A 14,805-nucleotide genomic window follows, 5' to 3' on the forward strand; every position below is an offset into this window, starting at 1 on the left:
CCGACGAGACTATAAAACGGAAGTTCAATAGCCCGTACGACACCCTTTGGGCTCCTTCTGCTAATCTCGTGTTTATCTCGTGTTAGTAGAAGTTTGGTGAGAGACGATTCGCGCTTGTGAGACTCGTATTTTTCAGTTCGTTTTAACTGTTGTTCAGTCTGTGCTTGTGAGGTTTGTATCTGCTTTTCAGTGCGTTTGGTCAGTTGGCATTGAGAAATCTTTGTTTTATTGGCCGCTCGTTCCTGATTTTCAGGTCGTTCTTCACAGGCCTTGCTGTTCTTCAGTGCGTTCTGTTAAGTGCGTTCTGACCAGCCGACCGTTTTGAAACCATGTTACCTGTACGTACTCGTCGTCGAGCTCGTGCATTGTATGTGTTTGGTGCTGTAGTTTATTCTTCAGCCCAAGACCAGTCCATGAACAGGGCGAGGAGGAGTTCATGGACCAAGAATTGGTTTCTTCAGCGTGACCAGTTCTGTCACATGCCTTTGCTCCGTGAGATCCGTGAGAATAATCCTGAGGATTTCAGGAACTTTCTCCGGATGACGGACCCCGTTTTTGACCGTTTGTTGGCTTTGCTGACCCCCTATATCAGCAGGCAGGATACCTGCATGAGGCAAGCCATCACTCCGGAGCAGAGGCTAGTTGCCACGTTGCGGTACTTGGCGACAGGGAGAAGCCTGCAGGACCTTAAGTTCTCGACAGGCATCTCCCCCCAGGCTCTGGGTATCATTATCCCAGAGACATGTTCTGCCATCATCCAGGTCCTGCAGAAGGACTATATTAAGGTAAGATATTTTTCTTTTATTAGCATCACATGTTCTTTTATGTAATCTTTGATATTGTAATGTATTTCTTGCTTCAAACACTACTTACCATCATTGCAATATAGTGTGAATGTCCCCTTTTTATCCTCACACATGCTGGATTTTTTTCCTGTTATTTTTTGTCATGCATGTATATTTTCCTTCAATAACCTTCCCAGCATGAAGTGATGGGAACATATCCACCTAGTCTACTCATTTTGAATGTATTTTGTTTGAGTGTATTTAGTGTGCTTATAATTAGCAATTAGCTAGATTTCACAACCCCCCCCCCCCACCTAAACTCACTCCAAATAGTGTGCTGCTAATTAGCAATTAGCTAGATTTCACAACCCCCCCCCCCCCCCCTCGTAAAAATTTGCTTGAATGTTCTGTGGTGTTGATTTGTCTAAAGCAAATATATGTTGCACTTTGCTAAATGCATGTGCACTCTACAAGTGCATTTGTTCCAGTGCTTTAGTAAATGAGCAGAAGCTCTGCTGATTTCCATCATCAAATCATATGCAAGCCTCAAAGTGTTTTCATTAATTGCCCTTGCATGTGATTGTGTACTCCTTGCAACATGAATGCCTTTTTACCTTACCTCATTTACTGTAAGCTGGTTAGCAACTGCACCTGCAGAGTGCGACAACTGCAGTCTTGTAGCCTTTTTAGTCCCTAAATTCCTGCGTGTCCTAAAAGTAATCTTTTTTAGGGATTTCACAACCCCCTAAAATGTAATCAATGTTCCATCAGAGGGGGTGAGCAATCTGATAAGTGTGCCTTTCCATATTAGTTATTCCAGAAGAATTAAATTATTTAATGTTATACTGATGCTGGGGACTAATGTTTTTAATTGTCTAATTTTCTTGCAATGTTAGCTTACAAATTAATTGATTTTGGTTTTCTTGTTTGATTCCCCAGTTTCCTTCAACGCCACAGGAATGGCAGACTGTGGCATCCCATTTTGCCAGCCGTTGGGACTTTCCCAATTGTGGAGGGGCTATAGATGGGAAACATGTCCACATCGTGCCACCACCCCATTCGGGGTCATACTATTTTAATTATAAGGGGTTCCACAGTATTGTTTTAATGGCGGTGGTGTCGGCACACTATGAATTTTTATATGTGGACGTGGGGAAGAATGGCCGGATGTCGGATGGAGGAGTATTTGCCCAGACGGAGTTCTGCCAGCGTCTCCAGAGTGGTGGCCTGGGATTGCCACCTGATGCGGATAACGTGGAAGGACTCCCCTTTGTCTTCATTGCCGCTGAAGCCTTCGCTCTCAGCAAGCACCTCATGAGGCCATTCCCCCAAAGAACCCTCACCCCGGAGAGGAGGGTTTTTAATTTCCGGCTGGCCAGAGCTAGAAGAGTGGTTGAGAATGCGTTTGGAATTCTGGCCAGCCGGTTCCGCCTGTTTCAAACAGCCATTAATTTGGCGGAATACAAACTTAATTTTATAATTTTATCGTGCTGCATTCTGCACAACTTTTTAAACAAACATTCTCAGAATTATATAGGCACAGTTGGGCCTGAGGCCGGACAAATAGAAGCCAACCTTACAGGCCTGGATACTGTCCGTACTGGCTTGGCCCCCCAAAGTGCCCGTCAAGTTAGACAGCAATATGTTAATTATTTTATGGGTAGGGGGGCCATTGCAATGGGCCAGGATATTTAATTTTTTACAATAAAAAAAATATTGATGAAATCTTGCATTATATTTATTGCTTGCCTTTCTTTTGGGCTGTCTCCTAGGTTATGGTCGAGCAGTTGTAGTGCCAACTGTATTTTAATTTTAAATGTCTAAATAAGCTCCATTGCCACTGTAAACAACTTTTTTACAATTATAACCAAACTGATACTGAGCATTGAAATAACAAACCACACTTTTATTTAATTCCTATAAGGAGATGTTTTTATTAATGGTTGTTATGCATTCAGTTCTGCATTTAGTATAAAATGTTCATAGACAAAAATATAATGATCTCTTAATAATTTTGCAAAATATAATTATATTTAAATATTTCTCCCTAATCCACAAAAAAATATTTTTGGCTTTTTGATTTTCGCAAACAGGCTTTTTTTTTTTTATTTTTTTTTTTGTTTTTAAAAATCAAGTTTTTTATTTTTTTTGGTTTTTTCAAATCAAGTTTTTTTCTTTTTTTTGGGTTTTTTTAAATCAAGTTTTATTTTTTTTTTGGGTTTTAGAGAAAATCAAAATTTTTTTTTTTTTTTTGTTTTAAAATCAAGTTTTTTTTTTTTTTTTTGTTTTTTTTAAAATCAAGTTTAGTATTTTTTTTGGTTTTTTAAAATCAATTTTTTTATTTTTTTTGGTTTTTTAAAATCAAGTTTTATTTTTTTTTTGGGTTTTAGAGAAAATCAAAAATTTTTTTTTTTTTTTTTTGTTTTAAAATCAAGTTTTTTTTTTTTTTTTGTTTTTTTAAAATCAAGTTTAGTATTTTTTTTGGTTTTTTAAAATCAATTTTTTTTATTTTTTTTGGTTTTTTTAAATCAAGTTTTATATTTTTTTGGGGTTTTTGAGAAAATCAAATTTTTTTTTTTTTTTTGGTTTTTTTCAAATCAAGTTTTTTTCTTTTTTTTGGGTTTTTTTAAATCAAGTTTTATTTTTTTTTTGGGTTTTAGAGAAAATCAAAATTTTTTTTTTTTTTTTTGTTTTAAAATCAAGTTTTTTTTTTTTTTTTTTTTGTTTTTTTTTAAAATCAAGTTTAGTATTTTTTTTGGTTTTTTAAAATCAATTTTTTTATTTTTTTTGGTTTTTTAAAATCAAGTTTTATTTTTTTTTTGGGTTTTAGAGAAAATCAAAATTTTTTTTTTTTTTTTTTTGTTTTAAAATCAAGTTTTTTTTTTTTTTTTTTGTTTTCTTAACCACTTGAGCCCCGGACCATTATGCTGCCTAAGGACCAGAGGTCTTTTTCCAATTTGGCACTGCGTCGCTTTAACTGCTAATTGCGCGGTTATGCAATGCTGTACCCAAACGAAATTTGCGTCCTTTTCTTCCCACAAATAGAGCTTTCTTTTGATGGTATTTGATCACTTCTGCAGTTTTTATTTTTTGCGCTATAAACGGAAAAAGACCGAAAATTTTGAAAAAAAATGATATTTTCTACTTTTTGTTATAAAAAAAATCCAATAAACTCAATTTTAGTCATACATTTAGGCCAAAATGTATTCGGCCACATGTCTTTGGTAAAAAAAATGTCAATAAGCGTATATTTATTGGTTTGCGCAAAAGTTATAGCGTCTACAAACTAGGGTACATTTTCTGGAATTTACACAGCTTTTAGTTTATGACTGCCTATGTCATTTCTTGAGGTGCTAAAATGGCAGGGCAGTACAAAACCCCCCCAAATGACCCCATTTTGGAAAGTAGACACCCCAAGGAAATTGCTGATAGGCATGTTGAACCCATTGAATATTTATTTTTTTTGTCCCAAGTGATTGAATAATGACAAAAAAAAAAAAAAAAAAAATATTTACAAAAAGTTGTCACTAAATGATATATTGCTCACACAGGCCATGGGCCTATGTGGAATTGCACCCCAAAATATATTCAGCTACTTCTCCTGAGTACGGGGATACCACATGTGTGGGACTTTTTGGGAGCCTAGCCGCGTATGGGACCCCGAAAACCAATCACCGCCTTCAGGATTTCTAAGGGTGTAACTTTTTGATTTCACTCTTCACTGCCTATCACAGTTTCGGAGGCCATGGAATGCCCAGGTGGCACAACCCCCCCCCCAAATGACCCCATTTTGGAAAGTAGACACCCCAAGCTATTTGCTGAGAGGCATATTGAGTCCATGGAATATTTTATATTTTGACACAAGTTGCGGGAAAGTGACACTTTTTTTTTTTTTTTTTTTTTTTTTGCACAAAGTTGTCACTAAATGATATATTGCTCACACAGGCCATGGGCCTATGTGGAATTGCACCCCAAAATACATTTAGCTGCTTCTCCTGAGTATGGGGATACCACATGTGTGGGACTTTTTGGGAGCCTAGCCGCGTACGGGGCCCCGAAAACCAATCACCGCCTTCAGCGTTTTTAAGGGCGTGAATTTTTGATTTTACTCTTCACTGCCTAACACCGTTTCGGAGGCCATGGAATGCCCAGGTGGCACAAACCCCCCCCAAATGACCCCATTTTGGAAAGTAGACACCCCAAGCTATTTGCTGAGAGGCATGGTGAGTATTTTGCAGCTCTCATTTGTTTTTGAAAATGAAGAAAGACAAGAAAAAACTTTTTTTTTTTTTCTTTTTTCAAATTTCAAAACTTTGTGACAAAAAGTGAGGTCTGCAAAATACTCACTATACCTCTCAGCAAATAGCTTGGGGTGTCTACTTTCCAAAATGGGGTCATTTGGGGGGGTTTTGTGCCACCTGGGCATTCCATGGCCTCCGAAACTGTGATAGGCAGTGAAGAGTGAAATCAAAAATTCACGCCCCTTAGAAAGCCTGAAGGCGGTGCTTGGTTTTCGGGGTCCCGTACACGGCTAGGCTCCCAAAAAGTCTCACACATATGGTATCCCCGTACTCAGGAGAAGCAGCAGAATGTATTTTGGGGTGTAATTTCACATATTCCCATGGCATGTTTGAGCAATATATCATTTAGTGACAACTTTGTGCAAAAAAAAAAAAAAAAAAAAAAAAATTTGTCTCTTTCCCGCAACTTGTGTCGCAATATAAAATATTCCATGGACTCGACATGCCTCTCAGCAAATAGCTTGGGGTGTCTACTTTCCAAAATGGGGTCATTTGGGGGGGTTTTGAACTGTCCTGGCATTTTATGCACAACATTTAGAAGCTTATGTCACACATCACCCACTCTTCTAACCACTTGAAGTCAAAGCCCTTTCTGACACTTATTTTTTACATGAAAAAGTTTTTTTTTTTTTGCAAGAAAATTACTTTGAACCCCCAAACATTATATATTTTTTTAAAGCAAATGCCCTACAGATTAAAATGGTGGGTGTTTCATTTTTTTTTTTCACACAGTATTTGCGCAGCGATTTTTCAAACGCATTTTTTGGGGAAAAAACACACTTTTTTAAATTTTAATGCACTAAAACACACTATATTGCCCAAATGTTTGATGAAATAAAAAAGATGATCTTAGACCGAGTACATGGATACCAAACATGACATGCTTTACAATTGCGCACAAACGTGCAGTGGCAACAAAATAAATACATTTTTAAAAGCCTTTAAAAGCCTTTACAGGTTACCACTTTAGATCTACAGAGGAGGTCTACTGCAAAAATTACTGCCCTCGATCTGACCTTCGCGGCGATACCTCACATGCATGGTGCAATTGCTGTTTACGTTTGACGACAGACCGCCGCTTGCGTTCGCCTTAGCGCAAGAGCAGGGGGCGACAGGGGTGCTTTTTTTTTTTTTTTTTTTTTTCTTTATTATTTTTTTGCTTTTTTATCTTATTTTTAAACTGTTCCTTTCATTTTTTTTTTTTTTTAATCATTTTTATTGTTATCTCGGGGAATGTAAATATCCCCTATGATAGCAATAGGTAGTGACAGGTACTCTTTTTTGAAAAAATTGGGGTCTATTAGACCCTAGATCTCTCCTCTGCCCTCAAAGCATCTGACCACACCAAGATCGGTGTGATAAAATGCTTCCCCAATTTCCCAATGGCGCTATTTACATCCGGCGAAATCTAAGTCATAAAATGCTCGTAGCTTCCGGTTTCTTAGGCCATAGAGATGTTTGGAGCCACTCTTGTCTCTGATCAGCTCTATGGTCAGCTGGCTGAATCACCGGCTGCATTCTCAGGTTCCCTGTTGAGACAGGAGAGCCAGAGAAAAACACGGAAGACGGTGGGGGGGGGGGGGGGGCATTCCCTCCCACGGCTTGTAAAGGCAGTCTAGAGGCTAATTAGCCGCTAGGATTGCTTTTACATGAAAGCCGACCGCTGGCTGAAAAGAATGATACCAAGATGATACCTAAACCTGCAGGCATCATTCTGGTATAACCACTCAAAGTTGTGAATGGCGTACCTGAAGACAAAAAAATGGTTAACAATAAAGCACAGTAAACAATAAAGTATAAATAATTACATACCTGAAAAACAAACATGATAAAACATAATAACAATAACAATAACAATAAAACACTGCAGAATAGAATACAGTAAAAAAAGAGCAGAACAATAGAGAGAGAGAATAGAGAGAGAGAACAATAAAACGACAACTATTTTTTTTTATTTTATATATATATTTTTTTTTTTTACACTTTTTTTGTAACTAACTTTTATAACTGTAACCGGTTCCAGGTTCGGGTCTCTCAAAATGCGATGGCATCTTGGGAGACCCTGTGAAAGTGTGCCTAGTCTGTGCAATGCTGTACCCTACGCTAATACTCAACTAGTGTATGGTAGCGTTCAAAACATTCACCAATGCAAAGACCAGGATTGTCAGGACAGAAGGGACAATAATAGCGGGTGTCACGCCTATATCCGCGTTTGCTGCAGACACAACATCTTTTTGGGGGGGGTTCGTTGGGTAGGGGTACTCGGGAGCACATAAAAATGCCTCTCATGCAGCCGACTGCATTTCGTTGGGGGATGTGAATGGGGGAAGTACGGGCGCTGCAGAAGTGGTGGGTTCCCAATTAGGATTGGCGAATGCAGCAGGAAGGGCACTATGGGCACGACGGGCCTGTGTTTGTCTTTTTGGTGGCAGCGGGACACTACTTGTGCTTGTCACCTCACCAGCTTGAACTGCACTTATGGGACTCGCCACGTCACCAAGTGTTACTGCAGTGCTGGTTTGACTACGACCGGGGTGTACTAGGCCGCTGGTGCTTGCCAGTTCAATAAAAAGCTTCCAAAAAAACTGTTAGCGATCGCAGGGATCAGGCCTGACTCTGCGAACGCTGCAGTTATGCGTTTAGTGTTTTGTAAGTGACAGTGATCGATCGATACTGCACTTGGGTGGGCTGGACTGGGCCGGGCGGAGGGGCAAAACGCAGGTGCTAGCAGGTATCTGGGTTGATCCCGCTAACACTGCGTTTTTGGGAACCCTAAACTGCTGGGGACGCTAGTATAGATCTGATCTGATCGGATCAGATATTGATCCGTTCAGATACTATACCACTAAAGGAGGCGTATGCTGCGTGCGTGGGTGTTAGTGGTACTGGCGCTAACCTGACGCTGCCTGGGGCCGGTGCTTGCTAGTTCACCAAAATGCTACCAAAAAAACTGTTAGCGATCGCAGGGATCAGGCCTGACTCTGCGAACGCTGCAGTTATGCGTTTAGTGCCTTGTAAGTGTCAGTGATCGATCGATACTGCACTTGGGTGGGCTGGGCTGGGCCGGGCGGAGGGGCACAACGCAGGTGCTAGCAGGTATCTGGGCTGATCCCGCTAACACTGCGTTTTTGGGAACCCTAAACTGCTGGGGACGCTAGTATAGATCTGATCGGATCAGATATTGATCCGATCAGATACTATACCACTAAGGGAGGTGTACGGTGCGTGCGTGGGTGTTAGCGGTACTGGCGCTAACCTGACGCTGCCTGGTGCTTGCTTGCCAGTTCACCAAAATGCTACCAAAAAAACTGTTAGCGATCGCAGGGATCAGGCCTGACTCTGTGAACGCTGCAGTTATGCGTTTAGTGTTTTGTAAGTGACAGTGATCGATCGATACTGCACTTGGGTGGGCTGGGCGGAGGGGCAAAACGCAGGTGCTAGCGGGTATCTGGGCTGATCCCGCTAACACTGTGTTTTTGGGAACCCTAAACTGCTGGGGACGCTAGTATAGATCTGATTAGATCAGATATTGATCCGATCAGATACTATACCACTAAGGGAGGCGCATGCTGCGTGCGTGGGTGTTAGCGGTACTGGCGCTAATCTGACGCTGCCTGGGGCGACGCATATCACCGCCGGGCGATCAGGGGGCTAAACCTTTATTAGGTAATAAATGGCGGGTGCCCTGACACTATAAAAAATAAACGAACTAACCTGCGTCACCCGTAACGGTTATACGGTGATCAGTGGTGAAAGGGTTAACTAGGGGGCAATCAAGGGGTTAAAACATTTATTAGGTAGTATATGGGGGTCCCTGTCACTATAAAACGCTGACGGCGAACCTAAATATTTACCTCACTAACTAGCGTCACCAGCGACACTAATACAGCGATCAGAAAAATGATCGCTTAGCAACACTGGTGACAGGGGGTGATCAAGGGGTTAAAACTTTATTAGGGGGGGTTAGGGGGGTACCCTAGACCTAAAGGGGGGTAATACTCACTGTCCCAACACTGTAACTGTCACAAACTGACACTATGCAGTAATCAGAAAAAAAAAAAAAAAAAAAAAAAAAAAACCTGCTGGTGTCAGTTTGTGACAGGGGGGGGGGGGTGATTGGGGGGGGGGTCGGGGGGCGATCGAGGGGGGGATCGGGGTGTTTTGTATGCCTGGCATGTTCTACTGTGTGTGTGTGTGTTGTGCACTCACATTGATGTCTTCTCCCCTCGGCGCTGGAACGGAAAATACCGAGCCGAGGGGAGATGACATCATTTCCTTTGCTGCTGTTTAGCATACAGCAGCAAAGGAGTGTTCCCATTGGCCGGCGGCGATCGCGAGGGGGGGGCCACGAACGGATGGCCTCCCCCTCATCTCGGATCGCCGGGGAACAGAACGGGACCGCTTCGGGCACCGGGGGGGGGTCCGATCGGACCCCCCACCCGCGAGAGGCAAATCACGTACATGTACGTGATTTTGCCTGCCCGTGCCGCCTTGCCGACGTAAATCGGCGTTAGGCGGTCCTTAAGTGGTTAAAATCAAGTTTAGTATTTTTTTTGGTTTTTTTAAAATCAATTTTTTTTATTTTTTTTGGTTTTTTTAAATCAAGTTTTATATTTTTTGGGGGTTTTTGAGAAAATCAAATTTTTTTTTTTTTTTTTTGTGTTTTTTAAAATCAAGTTTTTTTATTTTTTTGGTTTTTTTAAAATCAAGTTTTTTTTTTTTTTTGGTTTTTGAGAAAATCAAGTTTTATTTTTTTGTGGATTTTTTAGGTATTTACGAGAAACAGCCCTCCTTTTTTAAATTAGGTTAAACAGCCATTTCTGTTCAGCCAAAAAAATAAAGAGAAGGCCCAGAATGGGGTCAGCAAAACAGGAAATGAAGGACATGATTGATGTTTTGGGGTTTCAAAAAGGGCATTTAGATTCGACCCAAAACATCAATCATGTCCTTCATTTCCTGCTGCATACGATCCAGCCGATTACGCATTTCATCAATGTCCTTATTCCAGGCCATTATTTGACCAATTAGCCGTTGGGCACTTTCTGAGGTGAAATAGTCACTTCTTGTACCTAAAGTGGAATGAAACCAAAAAATGTCTTTAGAAATATGCACACATACATAGTTTACCTTACCATAATAAAGCTGTTGTCTCAGACACTGACCTGGTGGGGTGCCCATGTAGCATAATTCCTCCACATCCTCGGGGGTGGCACTGTTGCTTGAATGAAGCACAACCAGATCCCCTAAAATAGAGTAGAAAAATTACATTAAACAAAAGGCAGCCATGCATAGATTAACGTAAGCTGGTGTGTCAGACACTCACCTGGTGGGGTGCCCATGTCGCCCACCTCTCCTTCCTCCACATCCTCAGTGGGACTTGGGCTGATTTCCCAATCATGTTTGGCTTGGGGTGGACTGTCTTCTTGTTGGCTGAGTGATTTTTCCCCTATGTGAAACAAAAAATTATTAATCTACTTAGCACACAGATATTTTAGTACATAGTAATTTTCCAACATTTGTAGTGAAGTGGTTTGTGTAGAGTTCCTATTTTACCTCAATATTTAAAATTATAAAGACATATCGTATAGATAGATATCTAGATATCAATATCTCAAAATATAGTTAATAATCTTTTGATCTCTCTCTCTCTATATCTGGAACAAAATCTCTAAATATCTAACTAAATGTAAAGAAAAAAAAAAGATAACTTAAAATATTCCAAAAGAATGTTTTACATTTCTATATCTATCTATCTACCTATCTCTATATTTCTCTCTCTCTCTATATATTTTTCTCTCTCTCTCTCTCTCTCTCTCTCTCTCTCTCTCTCTCTCTATCTATATATAATATATATATATATATATATATATATATATATATATATATATATATATATATATATATATATATATATATATATATCTCTATATATATATAGATATATCTCTATATATATCTATATCTATATATATATATATATAGATATAGATATATATATCTCTATCTCTATATATATATATCTCTATCTCTATATATATATCTCTATATATATCTATATATATCTCTATATATATCTATATATATATATATAGAGATATATATATATATATATATATATATATATAGATAGATAGATAGATAGATAGATAGATAGATAGATAGATAGATAGATAGATAGATAGATAGATAGATAGATAGATAGATCTATCTATAGATATGTAACGAGGTTTAGTAAAAGATCGTTTAAAACGATGAACAAAAAAATCGTATAGGAAGGAAAAGCACATGGAGCAGTATACAAGGTAATAAACACAAGAGAAAAACACGACAAGTACTTACTTTTTTTAAGAACTTTCCGGATACGTCTGTATTGATCCGGCTCCCTGAGTTTCAGGTCAGACCATCTTTTTCTAAGTTGATCTCTGGAGCGCTGGACCCCAAAAGATGCCTGCAAAGTGTCCACGACCTTCGCCATTATTTTGGCCTTGCGCAAATTTGGCCGTGCGTACGGCCCATACTTCCCATCATAGTCGTCTTTGTGAAGAATGGCCACCATCTCCACCATCTCTTTAAAACTCATATTAGAGGCCTTAAATCTAGGCCTCACAGATCTTGACGTTCCGGCCTCCGGGCTGTCTCCACTACCTGAGGTCGTCAACATATCAGGTGTCTCCGCCATTATTTACCCCACTACGCGCCGTAACAAAAAATGGGCGGAGAACATGAGTTAAAATCGAACGTCAGGGGCGGGCGACGCAGGCGGAGTTTCACACATGCGTAGTGTATAAAGAGGGCCCTTGCGCACGTGTCGTACGTACGTTCTGTGCGTCGAATTAGGGGGCGGAGAACATGAGTTAATTTCGAACGTCAGGGGCGGGCGACGCAGGCGGAGTTTCACACATGCGTAGTGTATAAAGAGGGCCCTTGCGCACGTGTCGTACGTACGTTCTGTGCGTCGAATTAGGGGGCGGAGAACATGAGTTAATTTCGAACGTCAGGGGCGGGCGACGCAGGCGGAATTTCACACATGCGTAGTGTATAAAGAGGGCCCTTGCGCACGTGTCGTACGTACGTTCTGTGCGTAGGTGATAGTGGACCAGGACGTTACAAAACGAAGGTAATTTTAAATATATTTTTTTTGGGTTTTATGGTCATGACTTTGTAGCAAGCGGCCTATATGGCTTGATAGATTGATGAGGCCTACATAGGGAGAAGATGATGAGGGGTTAGCAGAAACCTATAATAAGTGTTTTTTGTCTTGTGACTTCATCTTTTCCAGATATAATGAATCCCCTATTTAAGGATCCAGAGTTCCTTACAGCTTTTATTTCTAAATATCGAGAGATGAGGAATTTGTGGGAGGTGAAACACCCTCAGTATTATGCAAAGCATGTGAGGAAGTCAACGCTGGAGAGACTTCTGTCTTTTGTCCAGGCGACCATCCCGGAAGCAACAATGGAGACATTGCTCAAGAAAATTGGGGTCTTGAGGAACATGTATAAGAGGGAGCATAAGAAGATCCAGGAATCAAGGAGATCAGGAGCATCAGCAGATGATGTTTATGTACCCAGGCTGTGGTACTACAATCAACTCCGTTTTCTTGATGACCAGAATGAAGCCAGGCCATCACTTTCAACCCTTCCCTCCACCCTTCCCTCTACCCTTCCCTCCACCCCAGCAGAGGCTGATGAGGAGCAAGCTGGGTCTTCCATCCTGGATGAACCGGATATGACCATCTGGAGTCAGGTAAATTATTTTAACAAATATTTACTGTACTAATATTAATGATGTTAACTGGATGTTATAATTGTCTAAAATAATTTTGCACTCAAAATTGTGTATACATATCAATTGACAGTAGTGGCTAAATATGTTTGGCACCTGCTTGAAATAATTAGGGTGTCTGATTAGACTCTTTTATTAAAGAGATGTATTCACATTGAATTTGCTATTCATGAGAAGCAAACTGTGTGTCATTGATGAACCCAAAAAAATATACTCAAACTATTGTCCTTTTTTTATACACAGGATGAGTCCATCCAGGAGGAATGTGGGGAAAGTGGCAGGCAGGAGGAGACCGGGCCCATGGACAGCCTGGAGGAGGCCGGATTCACCATCATCCTGGAGGAGGCTGGGCCCAGTGTCAGGCAGGAGGTGGCTGCTCCCAGTGAGGTGGCTGCTCCCAGTGAGGTGGCTGGGCCAAGTGAGGTGGCTGGGCCCAGTAGGAGCCTGACCGAATCCCAAGTGCCTCCCCTCCACCTTCCCAAAAAAAGGGCCAGGAAGGGGATGGTCACACAGGACGCATCCCTGCGCCTCATGCAAGAGGCCACCCGTTTTTTAAGGAGCCCCCCCGAAGTGGAAGAATCCTATGGCTGCTACTTAGCCAGCAGGCTTCTTCAGATGGATTGGGAGCAGCGCCTCATTTGTGAGCGCCTATTTGGGGAAACAATCCATAAGGGGCTGCAGGGCACGCTAACACGAAACACCCAACTACATGAGGCAGCCCCCCCTCCTCCTCCTCCTCCTCCTCCTCCTCCTGCCACAACTGAAACACCAGAGCCACAGCCTCAAAAGAAGGCTACAGGGAAGGCTGCAGGGCAGCGTGGAGGAAAGGCTGCAGGGAAGAGAAGAAAGTGATGACCTGGGTTCAGTCTGGTCTGACAGAAGACGCAGGCTGTTGTAGGACCACAGTCTGGGGAGATCTAGATCATCTGCTGGTGCTGTTGATCTCTGGGATTCTTGGACCAGATTGTGCTCCCTCTTATATGGACTCCGCAAGATCCCAATTTTCTTGTACACCGACTTTTGCCAGCGTTGACTTCCTCTTTATTTTATTTTGACCATGAATAAATGGATCTTTTTTGAGTTTAGCAAAAGACTTTATGTGTTTTCTTTTAAATCATTGATTTTACACACAATGTTAAATTAACAAGGGACAACAATCTCATTGAGTTTGAAAAAAACACACCAAAAATACATTACTAATGTTAATAATGTTCAAGTGGTAAGTCTTGAAAATAAAAAAATCTACATAACCAAAAACGGTGCTTTGGGTTAACTTTATCTAAAAACTAAAAAATAATCACTAGAAAAAAAAAATAGAATAATGGGTTCTTTGTGGTAACTTTACAAACCTAAAAAAAAAAAAAGGGAAAAAGTATTATTAGTATGGAAACATTGTTTTTAAAAAGCATACTATATCATTCATGAGATCAAAGAGAAAAAGAATCCAGAAATCAGTTTGGGAGAACTCTGATTATGAACAGCAAAACACCTTCGTTCTTTAGAGCATTCGTAAAGAAGAAATAAAATGCGCTGCATTCAACGATCACAGATTTTGCAGCGTGATGAATGTGCTACCTACAATACGAACACTAGTTTTACTAGACCGAGTGCTTCCGTTTAGTTTTTGCTTATGAGCATGCGTCGTTTTTTTGTCCGTCGGACTAGCATACAGACGAGCGGACTTCGGGGTCCGTCGTAGTTACGACGTAAAGATTTGAAGCATGTTTCAAATCTAAAGTCCGTCGGATTTGAGGCTAAAAAAGTACGTTGAAAGTCCGGAGAAGCCCACACACGATCGGATTACCAGCCAGCTTTAGTCCGTCAGCGTCCGTTGGACTTTTGTAGACGAAAAGTCAGACCGTGTGTACGCGGCATAACAGGTCTATAGTTACTTGGTAAAGACTTTGATCCCTTTTTAAATATAGGCACCACGT

The sequence above is a fragment of the Aquarana catesbeiana genome, linkage group LG04 (assembly GCF_042186555.1).
Source record: "Aquarana catesbeiana isolate 2022-GZ linkage group LG04, ASM4218655v1, whole genome shotgun sequence".
Classification (NCBI taxonomy): Eukaryota; Metazoa; Chordata; class Amphibia; order Anura; family Ranidae; genus Aquarana; species Aquarana catesbeiana.